Source organism: Apodemus sylvaticus, chromosome 2 (genome assembly GCF_947179515.1).
Source record: "Apodemus sylvaticus chromosome 2, mApoSyl1.1, whole genome shotgun sequence".
In the NCBI taxonomy this organism is placed as follows: Eukaryota; Metazoa; Chordata; class Mammalia; order Rodentia; family Muridae; genus Apodemus; species Apodemus sylvaticus.
This window is the reverse complement of record NC_067473.1, coordinates 42136208-42142639: the sequence shown is the minus strand read 5'-3', so window position 1 is coordinate 42142639 and position 6432 is coordinate 42136208.

The following is a 6432-nucleotide window of genomic DNA, read 5'->3' as shown; positions in this document are numbered from 1 at the left end:
CCAGCCCCTGGCTCTGAGTGCTGATATTAAAGTTGTATACTACTGTACTCAGCTTCCAGTCCCCCTCTGCCAATCAGATGGCTTATTTTGTGTGTTGGTCATAGCTCTAAAAGATTGGAAGAAGTTGTCCAAGATACCAGACCCTATTTTCTTCTTCTCAAATTATTGACTTCCTCCCATTGTTGTTCTTAATTGATGACCTTTACTGATGGACTAATAAAAATCAATTCTATCCAGAGAAAACTTGCTAAAATGAGAAATCCTCATAATCTATCATTTTACATACTTGTACCCAGCCTATCTTCTGTCCAACTTCCTCACTACAATTGACAGTCCCTCCACCCTGTGTCCCTTCTAATCCATCACAGTTATTCTGATTAGAGCTTGACTCAGCTCCACCAGCTCTCCTCTCCCTGTGGTTGATTGTCCTCATGTCTGTTAAACAACTCAGATGTTATTTTTTTCCACCTTAAAACAAGTAAGTCATACTGCACAGTTTTCTATCCACTTCCACCCATTCTCTCCTTTCTTCCTGACAAAATTTATGAACACCTAAGTTTTCAGTCTTTAGGTTTTGGGGGTTTTGCCCTCCACAAGTATCTTGAAGCCCATTAAAGTGTTCTTAGAGAATAAGGGATGGTACTCATATTGCTAAATCCAGTCAACAGTCCTCAGCTTATTTAACTGATCTGCAACATTTAAAATTGGTCACAATTATTTTTCTTAAGACATGTTCTTAAGCTGGATTTGAATACCTTCAGAGTTCTCCTTTCTATAACACCCCATCTTCCATCTCTTTCCAAGTTACACTGTTTCATACCTTCTCTACCATATTTATCTAAAGCCTCAATTATCTAATCTGGCTAGGCTTTCTAGGAATTTAAAGTGCCTCTGGTACACTTGGAATCATGATAAAATATCTGTGCTGAGGGCTGGGGCTATAGGCCAGTGGAAGAAAACTTGCTTAGCATCCATTGAGCCCCTGGGTTCAATCCTTAGCACCACATCAATGTATATCCATGTACTCATAGCTCATTTTGCAAGCACCTGAACTGCACAGAGATATCTCAAAAACCAAACTTCCAAGGTCGAGTCAATGCTCTCAAACAAGCACTGGAAGTTGTCATTGGCTCCCAGGTGAGGATAATGGTAAAAGTAATAAGATGTGCCTCATGCCTCCTATGTTAAACACACTCTGCCGGTCTTCATTTTGGTGGTTTGTATTTGACATATTTGTATTTCTGGATTCCTCTTAACTTCAGGTTCATATATCAACTATCTGCTGTTCCACTTTGAATTCAAAAACTTAACATCTTTAAAACATTCCAGAATCCCAAACTTCAGCCATATTTTCTCCTCCATTCTTCACAGTCTCAACAAAACATTCCATCCTTATAATGTCTTAGAGCAAAATTGTGAGCATCTTCCTTATGTGCTCTTCTTTCTAGTCTACAATCCATTGGCAGATTTTGCTGTTTTAGCCTCATTGTCACTTCTATTTGGTGCTAGCTGCTGTGTTCCCTCATATCCATGGCATAGCCATGATTAGTTTCTAAGATAAGCAGGGATAGTCTTAATTCAGTGCTAACGTTGTAGGCGGCTGTTGTCACAGACTATTACAGTAGACTCCTAACCTGTCTCCCTGGTTTCATACCCCATGGTGTCAGCCTGGTCTTCAAAATTGGGCTGCAAAATGTGTCCTACTCTTGTTGCTCTCTACTCAAAATACTTACTTCTTTAATCACAGCCAAGTAAAGCTACTGGTCCTATGGAGAGTCATGTCCTCTGATGCTGCTTTATTACTACAATTCTGCTTTACTCTTTAATCTGGATCCAGCTGCCCTTGCTGGTTCTTCATGACACCCAGATTTTACATCAGGATATAACCCTCACTCCCTCTTCTTTCCTACCCAATATCCAATTCATTAGAATATGTTAACTGACCTCAATCTATAAGTATATTTTGTATGCCAAATACTTAATTCATTTACTTTCCTTTTCTCTGGTGTGCTACAGAACATGCCTCAATTTTCTTCCACCCACAGTTCCCTCTCTCTTCATGAACTAGAACATGAATTCCCTGAGGTCAAGTACTCAGTGGCTATAGTCCAACCCCTAGAGCACAGAGGTGGGATTTGGTTTATTCACTGATTGTTTGGTTCACGATTCCTGCTTGAAGTCACCACCACCCTTGTAAAGGAACATCTTTGAATCTCCTACCCTTGCAAAGTACTGACCTATCTTGTGTCTGACCAGCTCCAGTCTCCCCAGTAACATGATGGCTATATTTACCAGTTGGGGAGCATCAATAGTTCTTTCGGCCCATCTTTAGCCCAGCCTCTCACAAACCTCACAGTAAAATCACCTCTGTGATTTTTCTGCTAGTCAGTAGGTCAACCTCATCAACTTCACCCCCTGAGAATTCTTTACCTAGTTTGGAATGGAGCCTTACATCAGCATTTTCTCAGCATATCCAAGCTTTCTTATCATTCTTCTAGGCTTTAGAAACACTGTTGGGGTGATTATCTCCTCGTTATCAGAATGCCAGCTGAGGTCAATGGGATTTAAACATCACCTTAAGACACACCTGGATGCTTGAACTCCCACTCTCTAGCAGAGCTCTTGCTTAACATGCCAGAGGCCCTGGGCTGGATCCTTAGCACCTCAAGAAAATCGCCAGATTTTTCCAGAAAGCAAAAGAGATTCTGATTAATTTGGTAGGTTGAAAAAAGATAACATGAATCTCTAAACAAAGGTCCTGAGTTCAATTCCCAGCAACCACATGGTGGTTCACAACCATCGTAATGATATGATTCCTTCTTCTGGAGTGTATAAAGACAACTGCAGTGTACTTACATATAATGAATGGATAAATCTTCAAAAAACAACTTCAGCAAAGTGGCAGGTTATAAAATCAACTCAAGCAAACCAGTGGCCTTCCTATACTCAAAGGATAAGCAGGCTGAGAAAGAAATTAGGGAAATGACCCCCTTCACAATAGCCACAAACAGTATAAAGTATCTTGGGGTGACTCTTACCAAACATGTGAAAGATCTGTATGACCAGAGCGTCAAGACTCTGAAGAAGGAAATGGAAGAAGACCTCAAAAAATGGGAAAATCTCCCATGCTCATGGATCGGTAGAATCAATATAGTTAAAATGGCCATTTTGCCAAAAGCAATATACAGATTCAATGCAATACCCATCAAAATCCCAACTCAATTCTTCACAGAGTTAGAAAGAGCAATTATCAAATTCATCTGGAACAACAAAAAACCCAGGTTAGCTAAAACTATTCTCAGCAACAAAAGAAAGTCTGGGGGAATCAGTATCCCTGACCTCAAGCAATACTACAGAGCAATAGTGTTAAAAACTGCATGGTTCTTCAGGTGAGAATTCTTTGTTTAACTCTGTACCCCATTTTTTAATAGGGTTGTTCGGTTTTCTGGAGTCTAACTTCTTGAGTTCTTTATATATATTGGATATTAGCCCTCTATCTGATGTAAGATTGGTGAAGATCTTTTCCCAATTTGTTGGTTGCCGATCTGTCCTCTTGATGGTGTCCTTTGCCTTACAGAAACTCTGTAACCTTATGAGGTCCCATTTGTCAATTCTTGCTCTTAGAGCATACGCTATTGGTGTTCTGTTCAGAAACTTTCTCCCTGTACCGATGTCCTCAAGGGTCTTCCCCAGTTTCTTTTCTATTAGCTTCAGAGTGTCTGGCTTTATGTGGAGGTCCTTGATCCATTTGGATTTGAGCTTAGTACAAGGAGACAAGGATGGATCAATTCGCATTCTTCTGCATGCTGACCTCCAGTTGAACCAGCACCATTTGTTGAAAAGGCTATCTTTTTTCCATTGGATGTTTTCAGCCTCTTTGTCGAGGATCAAGTGGCCATAGGTGTGTGGGTTCATTTCTGGATCTTCAATCCTGTTCCATTGATCCTCCTGCCTGTCACTGTACCAATACCATGCAGTTTTTAACACTATTGCTCTGTAGTATTGCTTGAGGTCAGGGATACTGATTCCCCCAGATTTTCTTTTGTTGCTGAGAATAGTTTTAGCTATCCTGGGTTTTTTGTTGTTCCAGATGAATTTGATAATTGCTCTTTCTAACTCTGTGAAGAATTGAGTTGGGATTTTGATGGGTATTGCATTGAATCTGTATAGTGCTTTAGGCAAAATGGCCATTTTAACTATATTGATTCTACCGATCCATGAGCATGGGAGGTTTTCCCATTTTTTGAGGTCTTCTTCCATTTCCTTCTTCAGAGTCTTGAAGTTCTTGTCATACAGATCTTTCGCATGTTTGGTAAGAGTCACCCGATGGCGGAGAAGCATCTTAAAAAATGCTCAACTTCATTAGTCATTAGGGAAATGCAAATCAAAACAACCCTAAGATTTCATCTTACACCAGTCAGAATGGCTAAGATTAAAAATTCAGGAGACAGCAGGTATTGGAGAGGGTGCGGAGAAAGAGGAACACTCCTCCACTGCTGGTGGGGTTGCAAATTGGTACAACCACTCTGGAAAGCAGTCTGGCGGTTCCTCCGAAAACTGGGCACCTCACTTCCAGAAGATCCTGCTATACCACTCCTGGGCATATACCCAGAGGATTCCCCACCATGTAATAAGGATACATGCTCTACTATGTTCATAGCAGCCCTATTTATAATTGCCAGATGCTGGAAAGAACCCAGGTATCCCTCAACAGAAGAGTGGACACAAAAAATGTGGTATATCTACACAATGGAGTACTATTCAGCCATTAGAAACAATGAATTCATGAAATTCTTAGGCAAATGGATGGAGCTAGAGAACATCATACTAAGTGAGGTAACCCAGACTCAAAAGGTGAATCATGGTATGCACTCACTAATAAGTGGTTATTAACCTAGAAAACTGGAATACCCAAAACATAATCCACACATCAAATGAGATACAAGAAGAAAGCAGGAGTGGTCCCTGGTTCTGGAAAGACTCAGTGAAACAGTATTTGGCAAAACCAGAACGGGGAACTGGGAAGGGGTGGGAGGGAGGACAGGGGAAGAGAAGGGGGCTTACGGGACTTTCGGGGAGTGGGGGGGGCTAGAAAAGGGGAAATCATTTGAAATGTAAATAAATTATAGCGAATTAAAAAAAAAAGAAATCCTACAACACAGTCACAAAAAAAAAAAAAAAAAAAAAAAAACTGCATGGTATTGGTACAGTGACAGGCAGGAGGATCAATGGAACAGGATTGAAGATCCAGAAATGAACCCACACACCTATGGCCACTTGATCCTTGACAAAGAGGCTGAAAACATCCAATGGAAAAAAGATAGCCCTTTCAACAAATGGTGCTGGTTCAACTGGAGGTCAGCATGCAGAAGAATGGGAATTGATCCATCCTTGTCTCCTTGTACTAAGCTCAAATCCAAATGGATCAAGGACCTCCACATAAAGCCAGACACATAAAGCTAATAGAAAAGAAACTGGGGAAGACCCTTGAGGACATTGGTACAGTGAGAAAGTTTATGAACAGAACACTAATAGCATATGCTTTAAGATCAATAATTGACAAATGGGACCTCATAAAATTACAAAGTTTCTGTAAGGCAAAGGACACCATCAAGAAGACAAATAGGCAACCAACAAATTGGGAAAAGATCTTCACCAATCCTACATCAGATAGAGGGCTAATATCCAATATATATATAAAGAACTCAAGAAGTTAGACTCCAGAAAACCAAACAACCCTATTAAAAAATGGGGTACAGAGTTAAACAAAGAATTCTCACCTGAAGAACTTTGGATGGCGGAGAAGCATCTTAAAAAATGCTCAACTTCATTAGTCATTAGGGAAATGCAAATCAAAACAACCCTGAGATTTCACCTTACACCAGTCAGAATGGCTAAGATTAAAAATTCAGGAGACAGCAGGTGTTGGAAAGGGTGTGGAGAAAGAGGAACACTCCTCCACTGCTGGTGGGGTTGCAAATTGGTACAACCACTCTGGAAAGCAGTCTGGCGGTTCCTCAGAAAACTGGGCACCTCACTTCCAGAAGATCCTGCTATACCACTCCTGGGCATATACCCAGAGGATTCCCCACCATGTAATAAGGATACATGCTCTACTATGTTCATAGCAGCCCTATTTATAATTGCCAGATGCTGGAAAGAACCCAGGTATCCCTCAACAGAAGAGTGGATGCAAAAAATGTGGTATATCTACACAATGGATTACTATTCAGCCATTAGAAACAATGAATTCATGAAATTCTTAGGCAAATGGATGGAGCTAGAGAACATCATACTAAGTGAGGTAACCCAGACTCAAAAGGTGAATCATGGTATGCACTCACTAATAAGTGGATATTAACCTAGAAAACTGGAATACCCAAAACATAATCCACACATCAAATGAGGTACAAGAAGAAAGGAGGAGTGGCC